Source organism: Centruroides sculpturatus, unplaced genomic scaffold (assembly GCF_000671375.1).
Source record: "Centruroides sculpturatus isolate CEXI.00-Female unplaced genomic scaffold, Cexi_2.0 scaffold20, whole genome shotgun sequence".
Taxonomy (NCBI): Eukaryota; Metazoa; Arthropoda; class Arachnida; order Scorpiones; family Buthidae; genus Centruroides; species Centruroides sculpturatus.
In genome coordinates this window covers 1,216,342-1,241,250 of record NW_019384333.1, presented here as the reverse complement: position 1 = coordinate 1,241,250, position 24,909 = coordinate 1,216,342, and the positions used below count along the sequence as shown (strand labels likewise).

The 24,909-nt window shown below is 29.4% G+C and overlaps 1 protein-coding gene across 4 annotated transcripts in view; it reads right to left on the bottom strand.

Annotated features, from left to right (window-relative positions):
• LOC111631080 (putative uncharacterized protein DDB_G0291608) overlaps positions 1-24,909 on the bottom strand; it is an 82,234-nt gene that overhangs the window by 56,875 nt on the left and 450 nt on the right. The gene's annotated exons all lie outside the window — the stretch shown is intronic.

Here is a 24,909-nt window from a genome sequence, read left to right as displayed (position 1 = left end):
ATGTTTTGCCAATAAAGGTATGTCATTGAGGAAATCAGTTAGTACATCATGGAGAAATACCAAGATGAATGTCCCATCAAATCAGATATGGTTCGATAGTGCAATTGTTCAGTATCCTGGACCACACATTTACAGACTGGTGAACCTGATGCAATCTGCAGGTAGATTGTAGGAGGATTGGACTCTGACCACACATGGCTGTTGTGACTTCAAAGACTATAGAAAAGCAACTTGGTTGCTTGTCTTCTTGCTGCATTCACTTTTGTGGACAACACAATGCTGGATTGTATACGGTATGCCATTCTATGGTGTGCGCATGCATGTCTCAATACGCGCGGTAGTCATTTTGAGTATCTTCTTATGTAAGCATAATGTTATATGCAAGTACTAATGTTCATGTTTCCAATAAAGCTTATTGCCCATGCAACAGATGTGATGTCAGAACTTTTCCTTTTGCATTTTTCTCAAAAACTATGGGTTAGAGAGGTATGATTCTTGGGTCATTTTTTATGTACTCCGAGTGAGGATTCTCTCTCTCCCCACAGAGTTATAATATATAGTTAAACAAGAACTCTTATAAATATAATGATCTTTAATTTTCTTTGAAGAATATTGTTCAAATGTGTATGTGTGTATACTTTCTTACAGTATTATACTTTGTTTATATTATTATAGTGAATTCAAATTTTGTGGATTTGATATTGATTTTTGCAGTTTTATTGACTATTTTACTATTTTATTTATCATAAAAATGAAAAAACTGCTAATCTGAATTGTTCATTATGTCATATTGTCATAATTATTTTAATATGTCTGTAATGTCCAAACTAGGAAACTTTTTATTTAAATCGAAATTGGAAACGGGAAAAAACAATGCTTTAATAATGTTCATTGATATATTTTTAAAATATTCTTTGGAAATTTTTTTATTGTAGGTTATAAAATTTAGTTTTTTCCTTATGATTAAATTATTCATATATTTTTTATAGCTATTTTAAAAATTTTGTTTTCCTAATTCTGTATGTCATTATTAATGACATTATAATACCTTATAAATATAATAACTTATTTTTCAATAACTATTGTACTTGAAAAAATATGCTGAAAAATAAAATTTTATTGTTAAATGACTTTTCAGTCTTCTATAAAACTGAAAAGTCATTTAACAATAAAATTTTATTTTTCAGCATATTTTTTCACTTTTCAAACTTTTCAAAACTTTTCAGTTTTATAGAAGACTGAAAAGTCTTCTATAAAACTAAAAAGTCATATTTTTATTTATTTATTTATTTTTGGGTCAAAATTTAAATAAAAACAAAAACAGTTTTAAATTTCTCCCAGCAGAAGCAAAAATTTAACACAAAAAAAGTAGACCAAAAGCATTTATTTGTATAAATTTTTGTATCTACTGGGAGAAACTTAAGGTTAGTGTTCTTGTTTTTATTTTATAGTTAGCATAAATTTAGTGACTTAAAAGTTATTATAAAAGATATACTTATGAATTACTTTTGATTAGCTTTTAGTTTTTATATCTTATAAAATTTGCCATATTTATTTTATTGGATTTTTAATTTTATCTTCATCAAATGAAAAATTATATTGAATTAAATGTTTTTAATTTGTCACAGGTGTTAATGAAAAACCTATGTTGTGTAATATTAATCTGAAACATCTGGTAATCTATATATACCAGGTGATGGATCTTAACAAATTTATTCATAATATAAAAATCTGACTTTTCTGTAAATATGTGTTGAGGAAATATGGATATATTTTCCTTTCACACTGCTCCTTTCTCTTCCTTTCATATTATCTCCAACATTTCAGAGAATTAGACTCAGGCTGGATTGTGGACTCTCCTGATTACAGCATCATTGTCCCAAAGAACTGCATTACTCTGCTGCATAGCATAAGATGATAGAGAAGTTGAATAGAAGCTCTTGTTAGAATTATGTTAATGTTTCTTGACATGTATAAGTAGATATAGCCTATATCTTGCATAGATGTCTGTTCCAAAATGCCTGGCCTTCGTAGGGAATTGTGTACTTTCCTGATACCAGAGGATATTTGGTTCTTATATATCATTGTGTAAAAGGCTACATATGATTGGATTATGCTTGAATATGATGTTAGTTTCCGATTTTTGCAAGCTTGTTATTGCAGTTAATAAAACTGATGAACACACTTGAGGCCAAATTAGTACAATCAATATTTGCATACAAATACTTTAAACATTTTACAAATGTTGTCTTTGGGTGGAATAGAATGTGTCAAAAGTACTTGCTTGTATTTGGATTCAACTAAATTAATTCCAAAAGACATTACAATTAATAAATACGTACTAAGTTAGGGAAAAGTCCTCTAGTATAATGGGAATCCAATGGAGGTAGAAATATACCATTTTACATGATAAAAATACTGTACCTAGGGAGTTTTTATTTATTTATGTAAAAAAAAAAAGCAAAATCAGTTTTTTTAGTTGTGCCACTATCAAAGCAAAGCAGCGAAATGCATTTCAACACAATTTTATGAATAAATTAAGATCTATTGCACTCATTAAAAATTCCCATTATTTAATAATTTGTTATCTGATGTCATTTTAAGTCCTTACTAATTTTCTCATCATTATAATGGAGATGATTCACTTAAATGTAAATTTATTATGCAGGTACTATACAAAATGATTAATATTAAGCAATTAACTTTTTGTATATTAATTAAATCCAAACAAAAATATCTGAGTTGTAAAAAAATTTTGCCAAGTAAAAACTTATGACAATTCAGATGACAGTCAAAATTATTTTAGTTTTTCTTTGGTAAAGATAAGCTTGGTACTTGGAAACAGTACCCACAAGATTTTTACCTATATTATTCCTTTTTACATTTTGCTTCCAAGTTCCAAGCTCATCTTTACCAAAGAAAAACTAAAATAATTTTGACTGTCATCTGAATTGTCATAAGTTTTTACTTGGCAAAATTTTTTTACAACTCAGATATTTTTGTTTGGATTTAATTAATATACAAAAAGTTAATTGCTTAATATTAATCATTTTGTATAGTACCTGCATAATAAATTTACATTTAAGTGAATCATCTCCATTATAATGATGAGAAAATTAGTAAGGACTTAAAATGACATCAGATAACAAATTATTAAATAATGGGAATTTTTAATGAGTGCAATAGATCTTAATTTATTCATAAAATTGTGTTGAAATGCATTTCGCTGCTTTGCTTTGATAGTGGCACAACTAAAAAAACTGATTTTGCTTTTTTTTTTTACATAAATAAATAAAAACTCCCTAGGTACAGTATTTTTATCATGTAAAATGGTATATTTCTACCTCCATTGGATTCCCATTATACTAGAGGACTTTTCCCTAACTTAGTACGTATTTATTAATTGTAATGTCTTTTGGAATTAATTTAGTTGAATCCAAATACAAGCAAGTACTTTTGACACATTCTATTCCACCCAAAGACAACATTTGTAAAATGTTTAAAGTATTTGTATGCAAATATTGATTGTACTAATTTGGCCTCAAGTGTGTTCATCAGTTTTATTAACTGCAATAACAAGCTTGCAAAAATCGGAAACTAACATCATATTCAAGCATAATCCAATCATATGTAGCCTTTTACACAATGATATATAAGAACCAAATATCCTCTGGTATCAGGAAGGTACACAATTCCCTACGAAGGCCAGGCATTTTGGAACAGACATCTATGCAAGATATAGGCTATATCTACTTATACATGTCAAGAAACATTAACATAATTCTAACAAGAGCTTCTATTCAACTTCTCTATCATCTTATGCTATGCAGCAGAGTAATGCAGTTCTTTGGGACAATGATGCTGTAATCAGGAGAGTCCACAATCCAGCCTGAGTCTAATTCTCTGAAATGTTGGAGATAATATGAAAGGAAGAGAAAGGAGCAGTGTGAAAGGAAAATATATCCATATTTCCTCAACACATATTTACAGAAAAGTCAGATTTTTATATTATGAATAAATTTGTTAAGATCCATCACCTGGTATATATAGATTACCAGATGTTTCAGATTAATATTACACAACATAGGTTTTTCATTAACACCTGTGACAAATTAAAAACATTTAATTCAATATAATTTTTCATTTGATGAAGATAAAATTAAAAATCCAATAAAATAAATATGGCAAATTTTATAAGATATAAAAACTAAAAGCTAATCAAAAGTAATTCATAAGTATATCTTTTATAATAACTTTTAAGTCACTAAATTTATGCTAACTATAAAATAAAAACAAGAACACTAACCTTAAGTTTCTCCCAGTAGATACAAAAATTTATACAAATAAATGCTTTTGGTCTACTTTTTTTGTGTTAAATTTTTGCTTCTGCTGGGAGAAATTTAAAACTGTTTTTGTTTTTATTTAAATTTTGACCCAAAAATAAATAAATAAATAAAAATATGACTTTTTAGTTTTATAGAAGACTTTTCAGTCTTCTATAAAACTGAAAAGTTTTGAAAAGTTTGAAAAGTGAAAAAATATGCTGAAAAATAAAATTTTATTGTTAAATGACTTTTCAGTTTTATAGAAGACTGAAAAGTCATTTAACAATAAAATTTTATTTTTCAGCATATTTTTTCNGGCAATTTTTAATTGACGATAAATCATAATATAGTTTATAAGACAAGTTTTATGACGTAATGCACACAATGATTCCCCATTGGTAGAAAATTACATTTGAAATAACAAGTGGATTCCTTCCGTTTTCGGAATTTTTTCGAAAAATAGCACGTTACGTTTTTTCAAAAACATTCGAATTAAAGAATCCGGTTATAACGAAAGATATAAAGAAGTAAGCCTGAAGAAGATCCCAGGAGGGGAATCGAAAACGTTCGCCGATTTTAAAGAATTTCGCACCGGTTAATGGTTAAGGGTAGGCAGTTGTTGGTTGTGAATTTGTTTATTTTTATTTTCCTGTTGTCATGGCAATGGATCAGATAATCTTAGCTCTCACACAAAATCTCAGGAAATAACATATATACATAGACAAGAAAAAAATATCTGCTAAATATAAGGAATAAAAATGTAATGGAATTTAAATTTCAATGACTTTTTGGTCACTTTTTTTCAGTGTGAAGAATACATTCAAATTGAATATGAAAAATTCATTTTATTTTGAATTATATGACGGAAATAGCTGTTTGCTATTTAATCTTTCTTTTGTTTGAATCTGAGTGTTATGAAGTTAGTTTTATACATTCAACTACTCAAAACTGGGTGTACGTTAATAAAAACTGCATATATAACCGATATCCAGTAAGAATTTTTCTTGCAATTCTTTCTTCTTGCTGGATATTAGTTATATGTGCAATGTTTATTAGTTTTATAAAATAATATTCCAAGAAGTTCCAGTAAAGTGACACTTTGAACAGGATCAGGAAAATGAATCAACAACAACCTGTTTAGAAGAATGTAATACAGTAGAACCTTGAAAACTCGTCCCTCGATAACTTAGCACTCCGGATAACTGGTCCACACCTTGGCAGGGNGAACAATATTCTTCAAAGAAAATTAAAGATCATTATATTTATAAGAGTTCTTGTTTAACTATATATTATAACTCTGTGGGGAGAGAGAGAATCCTCACTCGGAGTACATAAAAAATGACCCAAGAATCATACCTCTCTAACCCATAGTTTTTGAGAAAAATGCAAAAGGAAAAGTTCTGACATCACATCTGTTGCATGGGCAATAAGCTTTATTGGAAACATGAACATTAGTACTTGCATATAACATTATGCTTACATAAGAAGATACTCAAAATGACTACCGCGCGTATTGAGACATGCATGCGCACACCATAGAATGGCATACCGTATACAATCCAGCATTGTGTTGTCCACAAAAGTGAATGCAGCAAGAAGACAAGCAACCAAGTTGCTTTTCTATAGTCTTTGAAGTCACAACAGCCATGTGTGGTCAGAGTCCAATCCTCCTACAATCTACCTGCAGATTGCATCAGGTTCACCAGTCTGTAAATGTGTGGTCCAGGATACTGAACAATTGCACTATCGAACCATATCTGATTTGATGGGACATTCATCTTGGTATTTCTCCATGATGTACTAACTGATTTCCTCAATGACATACCTTTATTGGCAAAACATGGCCTATTGTTCCAGCATAATGAAGCACTGATGCAATTCTTCTCTCCTGTGCAGTACATGATTGATTGGATAGGGAATACTCAGGTCACTGGATTGGACATGGGGTACATAAACAATCTAGCTATTTGCATAAACAACATAACCCAGGATTATCTTCATTTGAAGCATCAGAAGAATTACATAAAAAATATAATAATTTTCTTTTGAGTCTATTCGTTAAACCTTTTTATAGTCCAACTCAGGAGTAACAGTAAAAAACTGGCTTGAAGTTATAACTAAATCTTCAATAAAACAGCAAACATAGAATATTAAAAAATTACACAAGTTAAAAAATTATCAAACGCTGACCTTTTATTGTAGGATTCAGCACTTTTACAATAAAACATTGATAAAATTTTTCAAAATATCTGCCGTGTCTTGTAGTCATATTAGAAAAATAGACTCAAAAGAAAATTATTATATTTTTTTATGCAAGTCTTCTAATGCTTCAAACATGAGGTACAGTTGTGTGACTACCATGATCACCAGATCTGACATCTGAGAAACTGATATATTGAACCATAGTTATGACAGAAAGTGACTTGGTTGTCTTCATGCTGCATAGAGGTGGATTAAGATCAGTTGAGACCCCAGGCACAGAAGAAAATATTGGGTCCTTTAAAAAAGAGAGACAGGGAAGATAAAAATACATGTTAACCATATTTTTAAATAAATAAAAAACATTATGTACAATAAACATTATGTAAAATAAAGACAACTAATAATAATCCAGCCATCAGACGGAAAAATTCAACAAACATTATGTACTATTAATGTTTTATTTCCAATAAAATAAAGACAACTAATAATAATCCAGCCATCAGACGGAAAAATTCAACAAACATTATGTACTATTAATGTTTTATTTCCAATAAAATTTGAATATAATATATCATATATTCAAATTTTACCACCAATTGTAAGCTTGTACATAATTAAAATTGCACATATGAAATCAAACTTGTGTCATCAGAAAAAAGTGTAAAGTTGGGGTTTCACGGGACCTTTCAGAAGTCACGGCTCAGGGCGCTCACCCAGTGCGCCCTACTGTTAAATCTGCCTCTGATGCTATATTTGCTTTTGTGGACAACATGATATTGGGTTTTATGCAGTCAGCCATTCTATGATGTGTGCATGCAATAGTCATTTTGAGCATATTCCTATGTAAGTATGCAATGTCCATATGCAAGTACAGTCAACCCCCCCATAACACGGTAGATACATTCCACTTTATAAGAATTTCACATTGTAGGAATCCTTAAATATATGAGCCAATCACAACCCGGCACGTGTGCAGTTTACGGACTACTGCTGTTTGAAAGGTTTTCTTCCATAAAATTAATCAATTCTAGACTAATTCAACTCAACATTTCCAAAACACACATAATTTTTTGGGAATAATCCGTATAAACTATGCTATAAACCAGTGATTCTCAAACTTTTTCGATCCACCGCCCCCTTTGTTCCATAAAGTTATACCCAACGCCCCCTAACCCATTTTCTCTTGTGTGAGAAAAGGATTGGAAATATTCTTAGGAAAACTTTTCTATGAATCTCACACTTTGTGCCCTTACTGTACTGTACATTGTTCTCATCATCTGGAAACCATTAAACGCAATGTTTCCTCTTATCAGCCCCAATTTTGCCTTTGGTCACTGTTCAATACCCTGCCTCTATCATAGATCTATTCATCGCGCCAGAAGGGGGCGTTATTGCTTACTTTGAGAAACGCTGAGCTAAAATAAAAGTCAATGTGTTAGAAATATTCAAGTTGTGACCTTCAATAAAAAATAAAAAATATATAAAATGTCAACATTTTATATATATTCAGTCGAATTTTTATATATAGAATTTGTCTGCCGTCGCCCCTCTATATTTCCTTAACGCCCCCCAATTCTCTTTGAGCCTTCTACTGCCCCCCTGAAAGCCTCCAGCGCCCACAAGGGGGCGTTATCGCCCACTTTGAGAAATGCTGCTATAAACAAAAAATTGTAGGATTACTTACTGTGTGTGTACCATTCAACGACGCCATTGCTTAAGCTTGTTTTCATTGCGGAGCAGCACACCAAACAGCGGGTGCGTTTTCTGATAAGTTATTTTTCTGTGAAAAATTTGTTGAACTTTGGAGACATCATTAATAAAAATAATTTTTATGGCCGTTGAATAAGAAATGTTTTTTCACAAGAAGTGTATAAAATTATAGTACTGTATTAGACTTACAGCGCCTAATTTATATACTGTACAGACGATAATAAACTCAACTTACCCGCCTAAACTCTTCGTAGCGTGTAAGTAGTTCGGCTGCTCGTCCACTATTGGTCCAGATTCAACCAATCCTGTCGCGACACGAGTTGGCAATGATGTTTTACCGCATTTTACGAATCTCTTTTAGCGTCTTTATACGAATATGGTCGCAATTTTTTCACTGCGATATACAAATTTGTATTATATGAACCCGCATTATGGGGGGGGTTGACTGTACTGATGTTCATGCTTCCAATAAAGCTTACTTACAATGCAACAGATGTGATGTCATACTTTTTCTTTCACATTTTCCTCAAAAACTGTGGGCCAGAGAGGTATGGTTGTTGTTTTATATATTCTAAGCTGGGATTCTCACTATGCAGTGTTTATGTGACCTTGAGAGGACACCCTAAATATTATAATTATATTTCAATCACTAAACAAGTATACTTTAGAATTTTGGTTCTTAAAGTTGTCAATATCATTTCTTGAGGTCAACAGAATTATCTAATTGGACACTAAGAGAGAAACAGGCAACAGAAGGATGCTGTCTTTTAAAGTTTCTCTTTCACTTATTGAATCATTGATAATTATCTTTTTTAAATTTATATAACAATACATGTTCTTCGGAGAAGCTCACTTTGATTGATATTAATAATTTAAATTTTTTTTAAATAATCAAAAACTTATGAAAATGTTACATAATTTTTAAATTACTTCATCTGATTGGTATATTACACAAGTTATGCTATAGCATGAAACAATGCTTAGAAAAATGGCATTACAGTACAGTAGAAGGAAAAAGTGTTGCAGATGTCATAGTCAAGAGTCTTGAGAAAAATGGATGACTCAACCCAATACTAGAAATCACAGAATCAAGTTTTAAATATTGTTTATTCAATAAAATAGGTAAAGTTATAATTAGATATGATTAAATTATGCATTAATTATTAATTAATTAAATACTGATTAAATATGCATTAATTAATTAATTCTGAATTTAGTTGTTATCTTTAGTAAGTTACATAGATCAATACTCTAAAAATTTTTGAGAATAGAGCATGGGGTGTGGAGATTAAGTTTACGACACCAAAGGAACAATAGGTAGGACAAGTTTGGAAACTATTATTTAAGATTATCAGAAGCACTTGAAATCTAAAGCATTTTTCTATAATACTAGGTAATTTATTATTATTAAACATTTATTATATTTATTTTTTTATTATAATGCTTGAGCCCATTCTTTGAAGCTGATATGAAATTCAATGAAATCATCTGTAATGCAGATCAATTATTATTAGTGAACTGAATGCATCTCTTAATTATTGAGTTATAAAATCCACATACAATAGTATATAATTGTTTTAATCTCTGACTTATAAACAATAATTACTTAACTTGTAAAAAGCTTTTATCTTTTGACATTTAAATATTGCATTAATGATGATAAAAGCAATAATATAAAATGATTTCTAACTAATAAATTCATAAAGCAATTATAGTAACTTTATTTAAAAAAAACTGTTTTCAAAGTAAATCCTTTAACAATCAGAATGTCTATTAATATCTATAAAGTAACTTTAATCTCCTATTTTTAGATTATACCAGAGACCTTTCAGTAAAAAGGAAATGATCAGTAAAAAAAAAAATTATATGATTATCCAATTGAAATGACTTAAGTAGAACTGACAGGAAAAATTAATGATACTGAGCATATTTTCTGACTATGCAGCAATTTTTCATCGTATTTAGAATCAGCTTTTACATTCAATAGTATAGGGATTATTATTTGATAGATAGTTGAACCAAACATAATTCATGCTCCAACTACAATTTTTAGATATGGCAAAAACACATCATTAAATTCTTATATTCCATTGTGTTTTATATTTTATTCTTAATTGAAGTCAATAACTGAATATATGCATTTAATCTTAATATTACACATTTTTTAATATTTAAATCAGTAATTATTAATAATATTTGATAATAGAATGTTTCTCTGTTTTACTTGTTAAAAAAGTTACTGCAGACTTGTGTCACGATGTACTAATTACTTGAAAAAAATGCATATCATAAATACAGTGGGTGATCGCNTTTTTTTTTTTTTTTTTTGCTATAATTAATAATTAGAAATTAAGTAATTTGGTAATAGAAGTAGATGTTAAGTGTCATCACTTGTCGAAATTAATAATTATAATAATTTAGAACAGTCTAGAAAAAAAAATCAGCCTGAAGCAGGAGTCAAACCAGTAACTTCTATTTACTGTGCGATGCACTGCCCAAGTTATGCCAGCTGGATCTCCAAGCAACTCTTCACTTCCAAACACATTTAAATCTTTGATTAATTATGGGCAATCGTTTAGTTTAATATTAATACATTGGGCTTTGGAATATTTATGTGTGTAAACCATGCTGAGTAAAGCAATAGCTGGCTGAGTGCTATAGTGGAGTAGTACAGTACATAGGCCATGGGCATAGGAGTCGTCCCTAGTCAATGCCATGAGTAACTGTAAATGGTTATATCAAAGATTTAAATATGTCTGAGAGTGAAGAGTTGCTTGAAGATCCAAGTGACGTAACTGGACAGTGCACCACACGGTAAGTGGAGATTGTGAGTTCAATTTTCGCTCCAGGTGATTTTTTTTTCCAGACTGTTTTAAATTATTTAATAAATATTAAATTATTATAATTATTAATTTTGATAATAGTTGATAATAGAATGTTTCTCTGTTTTACTTGTTAAAAAAGTTACTGCAGACTTGTGTCACGATGTACTAATTACTTGAAGTCAATAACTGAATATATGCATTTAATCTTAATATTACACATTTTTTAATATTTAAATCAGTAATTATTAATTTTGATAATATTTGATAATAGAATGTTTCTCTGTTTTACTTGTTAAAAAAGTTACTGCAGACTTGTGTCACGATGTACTAATTACTTGAAAAAAATGCATATCATAAATACAGTGGGTGATCGCTTAACGAACAGTTCGGATAGCGAACAAATAGGATAACGAACACGTTCACAAAATTTTTTTATGATCGGACAACAAACACTTTACTGAACAAACATAAAAAGCAGAAACGGAAAATAACGAATACTGATTGATTTTCCCTTTTCTTCAGGTAACAATTTGAAACCTTTTGGAGCGTGGGAGACGTCAACATTGATGCTCAACCCGATACCGATTAGATAGTATTCCTCCAAATTTTGAAACTCTCCCTTGTAATTCCAGCTTTTTGTTTACCTTTCTGACAATTAATCTTTTATAGTATTTGCAAGACTGTTGGGCAGGCACTTGTTAAGTTTTGCATCTGGGTTTACTTACAAAAGGTGAAAGTTTAACTGTCCCATTGGATATTCATTAACATTTTAATACCAAATTTTGAATTTCATCCAGGCCTTGCATTTAAATAATTTTTTCTGGGCTAGTTGATTTCTGTTCTCTGAATTTTTGTAAGTGCTTTTCTGAACTTTTTATTTAAAAAAGAAACTGATAATATTATGGAGCCTAAAAAGAGGAGTGTCAAGAACTGTGCTCACCGTAGAAACCAAGTAAGAGATAATAGCCAAGGTAGAAAGTGGGCACAAGATGTCTGATGTTGCTAGGCAGTATGGCTTGAACAGATCTACAGTAGGCACAATCTTAGCTATGAAAGATATATCAAGAAGTCTCAAGCTACTAATGGAGTAATGAAAATCACATCCGAGAAATAATGAGCATTTTAGAGCTCATAATGGAACCTGAAACAAGAACTCTCAATGAAGAATACAAAGAAACTCAACAAGATGTGTTTTCTTTTGAAAAAGAGGAAGACAAAAGAGGACCAATGTCGACATCTATTACTAAAGATCTTTTGAAGAAGTGGGAGGATGTCAGAACAACAATCATCCAAGTGGCATCCAAACCAAACTAAGGTTAATGGGGTTGGGGATCTCTACAATTACAATACTATTAATTACTTCTGAAAAATCCTGAAGAAAAGAGAAAAGCAATCGACACTGGACAGATTCTTTAACACCCACAAACAGAAAAAACATGACTAATAAAAATGCAAGACTGCATATATATGTATTTTTACTATTCATATAAATAAACGTAGTAAAAAAGTATATATTTTTTATTTTTTCAAGTCTCTAAAACAAATTAATCAAATTCCCATAAAAACCTATGGTAAATTGATAATCAGTTAACGAACAGTCTTGAAACAGATTATGTTCATTAACCGATCACCCACTATATAGTCTATTACAAGTTTTTGAGTAAAATTTTCTTAACAACTAAACACTATTACCAAAAGAATTTCAACAGTTTTAGAGAAAACTGTAAAAGATTTTATTATAAATTTTTTTAGGTATTCCAATATTTATTTAAATATGATATGTAATAAAATTTTAAAAAAGAAATTAAAATGGTAATATGCAAATGCAAAAATTCCTGACTTTAAATCAATTCTGATTTTTGGAAAATCAGTTATAAACTGTTCCAATAAAGAATACATAAAATATAGAACATTTAATTTTAAATTTGTTGTTTTGAAACCGTGTTGTACTAAAATTCTTTTAAGAGTGTTAAACACAAGATCATGTTATTAATCAATCACGTGGCTTCTTTTCCATCTTTATTTAATTGATATGGTATTTCTACATGTTTTGGGCTTTTGGCCCCTCATCAGTCAACTAAAACAAGAAATAATGTATAAAATTATAAAATCCCGGTACATCTAGTTAAAATGGCAAAGCGATATATAAAAAATATATAGCTTTACCATTTTAACTAGATGTACCGGAATTTTATAATATCTGTATAACCACCTCATTCTTCGAGTTTGTAATATACAAACTTATAATGTACAAGTGCCATATTGTGGTTAATGGTATGTGTAAGTTACATACATGTATTTTATATTGTTTGTGTGAAAATATATTATTTCAATGCTGTATACATTATTTCTTGTTTTAGTTGACTGATGAGGGGCCAAAAGCCCAAAACGTGTAGAAATACTGTATCAATTAAATAAAGATAGAAAAGAAGCAATGTGATTTATTAATAACACTCTTAAAATTAAATTTTAAATATTTAAACATAATATAACATTAAATTTTTAAACATTTGAATATAAAAAACACAAAAATAAAATTATAACATAAAAGTAACAAATATTCTAAAATAACCTAAAATACTAACAAAAATGAAAATAAAATAAAATATAAAAGTATAACAAGAATTGTAAATTTTAAATATAAAAAATTTATCTTAGTAAATGTAATTAGGAGTTTTTATAAACTTTATTTTTTACAATGAACTTCTATGCTGATGGTAAACTGTCTGCATCTCTTGCATTAATACATTTATCCTCAACCTACTCATATATTTCAATTTTTTCAGCATTAAGTGCCAATGTTGGAGATTTTGAAGTTTTAAATTATCTCTGCCTCATTCCATTTTACCATGGAGTCTTCCATTTGTGGCATCTGGGATAGTACAGTAGTAGTTACAATACAGTACTATCCCAGATGTTTTTTTACAATATACTGATGTTCTTTAAGTCTAACTCCCAAATTTCTTTTGATAATTCCAATATAATTCTTCTTTATTCCTAATTGCATGTTTTCATAAGGTACTCTATATACACCTGCTTTCTCTTATTTCTTTAATGTATCTTTGCTATTTCTCAATATATTTTACATATTTGGCACTCTTCTGAGAATTAGTTTAAAGCCTTTAATTCTTCCATTTCTTTCATAATGTTCTTCATGTCAGTCACCTGATGATGGCCTATACATTAGGCTGAAAACATTTGTGTATAGCAAATAATGTCTTCTCAGCAATCCAAAGTGTTTATTGATTCTTTCTACTGAATATTGGTTCAGTTGTTAGTTAGGTTACATTACTATTTGTAAAAATAATAGGAAAAAATGATTCTTATTTATTCTTTTCTATTTGTTTTATCTTTGGTTAATACAAAAAGCTGATTAAATTTATTCTATTTATTCTGATTATTAAAGTTCTGTCGTAACTGTTTAAAATATTTAAAAAAATTTTTCCAAACCATTTCCTAATACAGTAATACCTCAGATTTCGCTGACTTTGATTATCATCAATTTCAGTTTTTGTCGATTTTTTTCTGCAAAAAATTTGTCTCAGTTTGCATTGGTTGCCTTGGATTTTGTCAGCATGCCCGCATGACCTGGCTGCTAATTTCGCAAAATAAAGGCAACCCACACATTTCCTGCTCAATGTGGCATTGTTTCTTGTTGTGTGAGTATTATTACCCCGTGCATCTAGCCAAACAATTCCATTGTTTTCCTTTTTGCTCCATCATGGGACCAAAGAAAGTTTCCAGAGCCAGCAGCCCTTCGAAGAAGGTCAAGAACACAATCAAGTTGAAGAAGGAAATCATTGAAAGATAAGAGAACAACATTAGGATTGCTGAAATCAGCTACTTTTATATTCATTATATATTAATTTCTTATTGTTTTTAGTATTAAACACTATATTTATTCTCTATAAAATGTGTTTTTTGTATGTATTTTGGAGTGTCTAAAATTAATTAATTGAATTTACATTCATATGAAAATAATTGCCTTGGATTTCGCCAATTGTTTTCAGACAGATTAGCGACAAAAACAGAGTATCACTGTATGTATAAATAAATCAACAAACCTGATCATCTGGTATTCAACTAATTGTTTGGCTTTAATTTCTTATACTTTAATTTATGAAACTAACTGATTCCAGAACATATTTTCTTATTTCAAACTCTCCTAAGTGAATTAATTAAGGAAAGAACCATGGAAGTTCAGAAAATAATAAATTAGATCTTCTGATAAAGATACATTGTTAATCTTCAATCTTCTCTAGTCAAAATGATGGTCTTTTTGAAATAGAAATATCAGTCTTGATATATATAAGTTTTATAAACTCATGCAAAATAATTGTCAGATATCACTACAGCATCTACAAAGCCTATTTGAAATACCACGTCCTATAATTAAAAGTAGATCCAGTAGTATTTTTAGACAGGTCATCTTATAATATAATCGAGATGGGTTGATGATGATGATAAGTGCAGAGCCCAAATGGTTAGAAGTTGTAAGTTCAAATTTGGTACACAGTTAGGGTACGTCATGAGAACATACACTAAGAAGGGGATTTTTAAAATTTCCCCCGCAGGGGGAGAGGGAGAGGATTAAGGCTTACTGTGAAGAACTCAGCTTCTATTATACTATTTTAAATGTCTTTTTTGTATTTATGCAGGAAATTGAACATATTTTTAGACCCTTCTAAAAATTCTCAATGATATACTAAATATCATTGAGAATTTTTAGAAGGGTCTTAGTGTTCCATCGTATATAAAGTTGACACGAGGAGCACATGTGCATAAGTTCGCTTTATTCAAATTCTTCATCTTAATGTTTGATTTTATGTTTGAATTTATATTTATGAATAATTCGGAAAGATCAGCTTATTTTTCAAATTTAGTAAACCTGAAGAACCCAGAAGGGGTTACGAAAACATTTGTTATTCATCACTTAGTAGTACTACACACCGGTTAGTGGTTGCTGTGAATCTTAATTATCGTTATTCCAGTGTGGTAATCAGATACAGTACAGCCTCAAAAACTCGGCACTCCGGATAACTCGGCCACACCCTGGCAGAGCAAAAAAATCCTTAGTTAATTAATTTTCATTATAGACAGCTTTATGCCTCATAAAGTATTTTTCTGAGGTCTGTCTTATCAGGTAAATTACTGTACACAGTGTATTCATTAATTTTCATTTTCATGTAGTAAAGACTCTATGTCCTTTGTTTAAGGGTATTTGGGCAGTTTATTCTCTGTTGTATTCTCAAGTAAACAATACATACAAATACAGTACAGTATTTTCTGAGGAAACACTCATACTTAGTTTTTTTAACCCCATTCCCGATAACCCGGCATTTTCACAAACTCGGCCACCCTTCGGTCCACATTAGGGCGAGTTTTCGAGGCTCTACTGTATTTAAAAATTTTCTACTTAGTCTCAGAAGAGGGGGACCTAATTCTTGCACTCGGTGAAAATAGGCAAGATTGGCTATAATCTAGTAATCTTAATCTTTGCTATTGTTACTTTTTGTCCGAGCAACACTGGGCTCATCTGCTAGTTTTTTAATATTAACAAGATAATTATTAATTTGATTAATAATATAACAATACTGTAGTCAGTCAGTACATATTACCCATCTCTAATAGTTAATACTATTATAAGCTTAAGTCTATTACATTTCATAAATTTTTTTAAAATGTTATGTAAAGAAATAGCAATTGTTATTATGTTGCAATTTCATTTAAAAACCATCATCATCAGCTGAATTGACAAGGAAAGGCCATATTCCCCTGGCTACTCTCTTATCCAAAGCCATCTAATCTGAATAAGTCTATTTCTCTTAATATCTGAACAGTAGCAGCAGCATCAAAAAACATTTCTGTTTTCTATTATTAAGTTTGACTAAGACTGAGATATATTTTGAGAAACACAATAATTTCATCAATAGATTCATTTTTTATCCTTCCTAGAAAAAAAAAATAGGAGTCCATAAATTTTTTTTCTTATTTATTACAATATGAACAATGAAATGATAGTCTGATAGTTAATCTGGCTCTAATTAATTATATAGATATTATGTAATTTGGACAAAAGGTCAATCGCTGTGCCAATTGCATAATTACACACATACCAAGGTAAAAGCTTAAATTGTCTGACTACTAAAGTACAATAAACATGTAGTCATCACAGTCAGTACAGTAAGCAATCCATAAGATTAGATTTATGAGACAATATTAGATTAATATTAAATGGCCTGGAAGTAAAAAATCAGACAAAGTTATGGATAGCTAAATTGGCAATGCATCTGCACAATAAAACAAATTGTGAATTCAAGTTCTACTGTAGACTGATCTTTTTTCTGGAAGTATCAACTTATTTATTTCTAATGATTATATTTTATATTAGATGATGGCACAACTGTCTACCTTTTGTCCAAATTATGTAATGCCTGTATAATTAATTAGCTGGGGTGTAAAGCTGGTTTGCCTCCTCATGGTGCGCCCTGGATAATGCCTATTCGTGAACTAAATGAACTAGCAACTTTTGGCATCCAAATAATCTGTAGGATCTCCTGGACAATAGACATCTTTTCAACTGAACTTTCCAATTAAACTTTATATGTCTCCTCATTACAAAGGCTCTTATAAGGGCCCTAGTATGATTTGTGCTCTTTGTTGCTTTGTTCTTTTTACTAACTAGATGTGTAGCCATACGCTAAATAAATAAATAAATAATTAGCCAAGTTTTAGCCCAATAGTTAATCCAGCTCTATCATTTGATTATTAATATAATTTGGACTTGGTTTCCTGTACAATTGCATCATAAATTGTAGTCCAAGCTAAACTGAACATTTAGTGGTATCAGTTGCATGCGTGTCATTATTTTGAGTGGGCTTTTTTTTTATGAACTTTTTAAAGTATAAGTTTTCTAAATATTGTTAATTTTCTTTTATCATTGTATTAATCATTTGTTGTCATAAGATCCACTGTATAAAAATTATATTAAAAAATCGTATAACATTAAAATTATTAAAAACTATAAAAGGATCACCAAAATACATATTAATATCATATATTGTAGATAAACTGAAAATAAGATAGCTTACTATACTACACTACAACTACAAACTTGATGTACAGTACATATGTAATAAGACAACAACTACCAGATGTAACCGACAATGGTTATTTAATGCTTAAATACATCTGGAAGAAGAGGCTCGGGTTGCATAACTGGCAACACGTCTGCATGGTAAATAGCAGTTGCAGATTCAAGTCCCACTCCAGGCCAAATTTTCTAAATTATTTAATTTAATTATAATTATTAAATCTAATAAAAGATGGTGCCTAACACCTCCTTCTAGTGACAAGTTATAATAATATAATTTAATAAATACAATAAATAATTATTAGTAATTAATTTAAAATAATTACAATATTAGCCCGATATAATCCGGTAGTTGTTGGCTTGTCAACTACTGGATATAACACAATTTTTTTAATATAATTTTTATACAGTGGATCTTATGACAACAAATGATTAATACAATGATAAAAGAAAATTAACAATATTTAGAAAACTTATACTTGTAAAAAGTCCATAAAAAAAGCCCACTCAAAATAATGACAAGCATGCAACTGATACCACTAAATGTTCAGTTTAGGTTGGACTACAATTTATGATGCAATTGTACAGGAAACCAAGTCCAAACTATATTAATAATTAAATGATAGAGCTGGATTAACTATTGGGCTAAAACTTTATAACAGAATAATGTAAAACAAAACATTAAGTGATGATATGCTGTAAATTTCATTCTTGTCTATGTTTACAGATGAAAAATATATTTACCACTCTGACTGAATTCTTCTTTCACTCTTTTAATTGATATGTTTTATCTGCTTCTATAAATTCATTCATTTTTACAATACAGATGCAGATGAAGAAAGAAATTCAAACAGAATAAGTTTAAGTATTTAAAAATGAACTCTTATCTTGTGTCAAAATCATATTTAACTTTTATTATTATTCCCATTCTATTGCTCAAACTTAATCTAGATACAAATAATATATTTATATGAAATGATATAGTAGTAACTATGGCATATGATAGTAATAATTATAGCATATGGTAATAAATTCATTATGGGCACACATTAAAGTTTCTTCTTAAGAATGCAAAATTTGTCAATTAAGTTTGAAGATATAAATTTAAATAAGGACATATGTTAAACTAAAAATCTTTTGATGTTCTTCAAAATTATCTTGGAAAATTATACATATTTGCATTTGCTCATAGATCTGTTGGACACAATTCTTAAATATAAATAAAATGGTTTTCTCCAACATTTAAACATTCAGTATCAATTTGACCTTAAGGGAAAAAATAGCACATAGGAGATAAATCAAAAGAATAAGGAAAATTTATTTGGTTCTGTAATCCTATATTTTTTTAAATTTTTATTCATCACAAAAGAATGACTTCATATACTGTCTTTGAATAGTAATAGACTTTTTCAAATTAAAGCCTTTATTCAATGAAATTATATAATCTAAACAAAAATGTCTGAGACAAAAAACTGTACCAAGTAAAAACTTATGACAATTTAGTTGACAGTGAAATTTTTTTCTTAGGAGTTTTTCTTTGATAAAGATAAGCTTGATGATTTGAAGTGGTACCAACAAGACTCACAAGACTTTTACTTAGCCTATATTACTGTTTTCCACAAATTGCTTCCAATTAGACACCACTACCATTTTGTATCTGTGTTTTCAAACCAAAAATGTTCTAGTTTGGTACTATCACTAATAAATTTTAGAAATATGTATTTTCTAATGAATAAGTTTTAATTTCATTCATAACCAATTATCAAATCTAGCTGATTAATTTCAGCACATTGCTTACTTTTGAAAGAATTTTTTTTTTGCTTTTTAAACAAGCAGAGATTGTTATTACTTTGCCAGTTATTTAATATTGTTTTGTTAACTACACTGAACTTGAAAGGATGTCTAATGTGTACTGAAGTAATTGTAACTTAAGTCAATTAATTTACCAATTAATAATAGAAAAGTGTGATCACCAGAAATATTAGTCATTATACCTATTTGCTTACAATTAGTATAGAACTTGCAAGAAAGTATATAATCCACATTAAAAAAGATAGTATAATTTAAGCTTAATTTAGCCTAAAGACAGAATAAAAACAAATTTAAAAAAAATGAAATTTTATAAGATATCTTTAAAAAATAACTGGCAACAATTAATCAATGAATAATTGTTCAATTAGACAACTTAACAATCCCAATTAATTGTTAATCAGATAACTTGACAATCGTGTCATCCCTAACACAGTAAAATTTAACTAAATTATTTTGAAATATTAAAGCAAGTCAAACACATTGCCAAGAGTTTATTGTATGTTAATTGTACTATACGTACAGTGACCATACGTCCTTTATTTAAGAGGACAGTCCTTTATTTCACTGCTCTGTCCTTTAACTTTATTTATTTTCTAAAATAGGCATTTTGTCCTTTATTTTGTAAAGTTGACGCAAAGTTTAAAAAAAATTTTTTTAATAATATATTGAACAAGTTAGTTTTGTATATGCCATCACGACCAGTGTTGCATTGCTACATAGAGCGCAGTAGTGCAGTGTATCGACAACCAAACGGCCCACTGACAGTACCAGGGGGTGGACACTCTTATGGGGATTTTTGTGATAGGTTTTAACTCTCTAGTTGATGGATGATACACTTGTTAATTAAAGCTGAAGTTAGTTGAAAGAAAAAATGAGGGGTTTCTTCCTATTGTTATTAGAAAAGTGGTTTTAGCATTAGAAAAATCAGAAAATATACAAGCCAAAAAATTCAATGATGCAGTGTACACATTTTATCAAACGTGCATATATTATCTAAATAATTGGGACATGTTTTTTATTGAAATAGATGTGTTTGAATGGGTCACATTATACGAAATCTCTTTGTGGGCGAAAGTAGAGGAAAGCTATATCTTTATTTCGAATTATTGGTCCGTAAATATACTCGACGGTAAATTATTTGATGAAGTTTCATGTGTAAAAAAATATGTCACAAACGAAAAGATCGACAAATGGTGACAGAATAACCAGCCCTGCCATCAAAGGTGGATTGAGATTTTTGAATATTTTACAGCAAAAGAAATTGTTTTCAAAAACATTTGTAAAATCGTATAATTTTCTTTGTCTCCCTGGATCTAATGCCCCCGTTGAACGAATATTTTCATTGATGAATAATATGTGGACGAATGAAAAAACTGATTTAAAAGTAAGCACATTAGAAGCATGTATTTCCATCAAATACAACTTTCAAATGAACTGTATCGGGACATTCCAATTTTCAACGCGAGTGTTGAGTGTTGAAGTCAACAATTTGACGTCATCAACGACGTTCCAACTCGAGTACGAAGTGCTTAGTTCCCATAATTCCATTCTCAGCAAGATGGGTTCCATTCAAATGTCTTACCAATTACCCACAATTCATTGGAAAGTAGCGGTCAACATATCTGTTGAGTGCTGAGTGTGTTGAGTCAGCGCTGACAACAGCACTACCTCAACGTTGAAAAAAGGAACGAATTTTAACGAATGTTGAGATCAGCGCTGAGTCAGCATTGAAAATTGGAATGTCCCGTATGGAATTTTATGACTTTAAAGCGTGAAACGGCACTATAAAAAAAATTAATTCTACTGAAAAGTATCAAAATTAATGTTATTTAAATTTTTACAATGTGTGTATGTGTAATAATTCAGATTGTTTAAAATTTTAATGTATGCATTGTTGTATGCTACTATTTTCGTAATAAATGTTATAAACTTATGAATTTTATAAGGTAATTTTTGATTTTCTTCGATATGTCCTTTATTTTCCCCAAAAAAATATGGTCACTGTAACTATACGTCATATTTTGGAAGATTGTCCAATAAGATCCTATCTGAGACAACAGAGTGACTTCCTGATTGTGACTGAATGTGCTCTAAACTATGTTACTGACTTAGATTTACATTTATGATTTGTGTTCGTTTTTGCTTTCTGTTCTTTTTACTAACTAGATGTGTAGCCATACGCTAAATAAATAAATAAATATTGTATGTTATCACAAATAAAGATACTTAATGTTAAGAGATTTAAGAGAGATTTTAATGACATTTATATTTAAGAACTTTTGATAAATTCAACTTTGTTCTCTTTGGACTAAAGAATATAACATGTAGAAAGAATACTTCTAAACCTGGATTAAAAATGTAGGTTATTATTCTGAAAAAATAAGTAGAGTTTATCAAAAATATTTTCTATTAAGTCTCTTTCAATTTAACATGCAATTACTTACAGCAATGGCAATTTTCCATAACTACTAGTTTTTTGTGGGCATTTTTTACCAATAAGTCATAATTAATTGTGCTTCCATGATATCCTCATGCTATATGCTATTCATCTAACTATAAAAATTTTGGTTAAAAAATTTTTTCTTCTTATCACAGCTTTTAAAAAATCTGCTGCCGAAAAATCACTGCCTTACACACGCAATTGCATACAGTTTTCTGCTCTGACATCATTAAAAATGACATTGTGGAGGTCTTACACAATTGCCGTAAGACACAGTCTTGACGTCATGGATATTTGTCACCTATTCATGATATAACAACACAGCAGTCTGAAACTCACAACAACCTTGAATATTTGTCTTTCTAAGATAGCCTAGCGTGCTAAGACCTAACAATTTAAATGTTTTACAGATTTATTTTGTGCCTGCAAAATACAGAAAAATAATTTTCTGGCCTTCTGAGAAGCACCTCAGCTCTCCCATCATTTATTTCCAGCTGAATTTGTTTCATATTAGTCCACACTATTGCACAGTTTAAAGGGTTCCTATGGAAACAAACAAAACAATATTCTGTAAACTAAACAATTTATGATGTCGAAATTTAGTACATTGAGAGAAGATGCATTACAGGAGTTTTTCAAAATCATCAAATTCCAGGAAAGACAATTACATCCAATTTTCCATTGATTTTCATGCATAATTACGCATGAAAATCAGTGGAAAATTTCCACCTTTTGCATGCAATCCTGTAAAAAAACAACAAACCTGCATGTTATCATGAGTTAAATGTCATAATATGTTTCACTACTTTAATGCCTGAAGATATAAAAAATAAAATATGATTATTCACTAGCTTTTGTGGCTTTTTTAATTTTGAATTAACAAAAATTTTTAATATTTTACAATTGATAATGTCACATTTGACCTCTTTATCTCCTATCTGAATTTATAATTGACAATACCCAAATATAAGCATAGGTATCTCATTGTGGCAACTTCACTATAAGTTATCTGTCTTTTATTCTGGCTTACTAGAAAAATTGAGTATAATACTTCCAAATGTAATGTGTTAACTATAGTCTATTTCACTTCAAGATCATGGCTGTCATTTCTTTCCAGTTATACCAATTTTCATTACCTAATCACAGAAGCATGGGATGTTAACTTTTCTCATGTTGTATATGCATATTTTTGTACAGTACTTTTAATAAAAACCTTCTAATTTCCATCAGGATTCTATATCAAAAACTTCAAAATATTTTCATAATAATTCAAGAAAATAATTACCATGTTTTATGACATATAAGATGCATCCCCATTCACTATGCAACACAGAATATTTAAGATAAATTTATTGTATCAATACTTAAGCTATCCCATGTCATTCGGCACTCAACATCAATTGTTTAGTTTCTGTATTCTGGTTAAAAAAAGTAAAGTTACAATCCAAACTTTTAAACTTCTTTTAACCTTGATAAATAATATATAACAATAATAATAGTATACTGAAGGTTGTTTAGAGAATTCATTAGTCTAGATCACAACGTTACACATAAGGTAAAAGGAGATTTTTTACCTTTTTTGGACAAAAAAATACAGAATTTAATATATTTTGACTTTAACAAATAAAAGAATAAAAATCAAATAAGTGCTTATAATAAATTAAAGATTTAACTGAAAAATTGTTATAAATTTAATATTTCAATATATTAAGTGTATAATTTCAAACACAAAAATTTTAATTTATGTTATCACATTCATAATTCCATTTATATTTAGTACTTACAGTGCTAAAATTAAATACTCAATTGCAAATACTCCAATAAATTAATAATAATAATAATATGACGAGGATAACTTATCCACTTGGACTTTCTTTTTAACGAGGACTTGTTACATCGAAGGGAGAGAACCCACATAACCAGAGAGGCAACAAATTTCATTAAAAGGCCTTTACTGCAATCTTAATCTTAACCCAATTAAAGCCACAATAAAGGCCTTAAATGAAGAACTCCAAAAACTGGATGTAATTACTAAAATCAATTCCGAAAAACCTTAAATCCAATAAAAAAAAAATGAAATGTTTAATTAATAAACGAAGGACGAAGACACTCATTATACAGGTCAAAAACGTTCATTCCGTTAATAAACATTCCATTTTTTACCTGATTTAAGGGAAATTAATTTTAATAAAGGCCTTTCAATTTGATTCATTGGTCGTGCCAGTTCTCACCTTTCCATCTAGCAAGTCCTTTATACTTGACATACAGACTAGAAGCAAATACCTTAATAATACAATTAGCTTATTCACAAACTGATTGATTAAAAGATAAAAGATATTTGATTTGGGGTACTTTATGAACATAAAAAACTATTTATTCACACCAATTTTTATCTTAATTTTCTATTATTATTGAATCAATCTTTCATTCCTTGCTTCAAGACAAAGAAAAAAAAAATCATCAATAATCAATATTTTCAGGAAATCACAACAGATATTTATT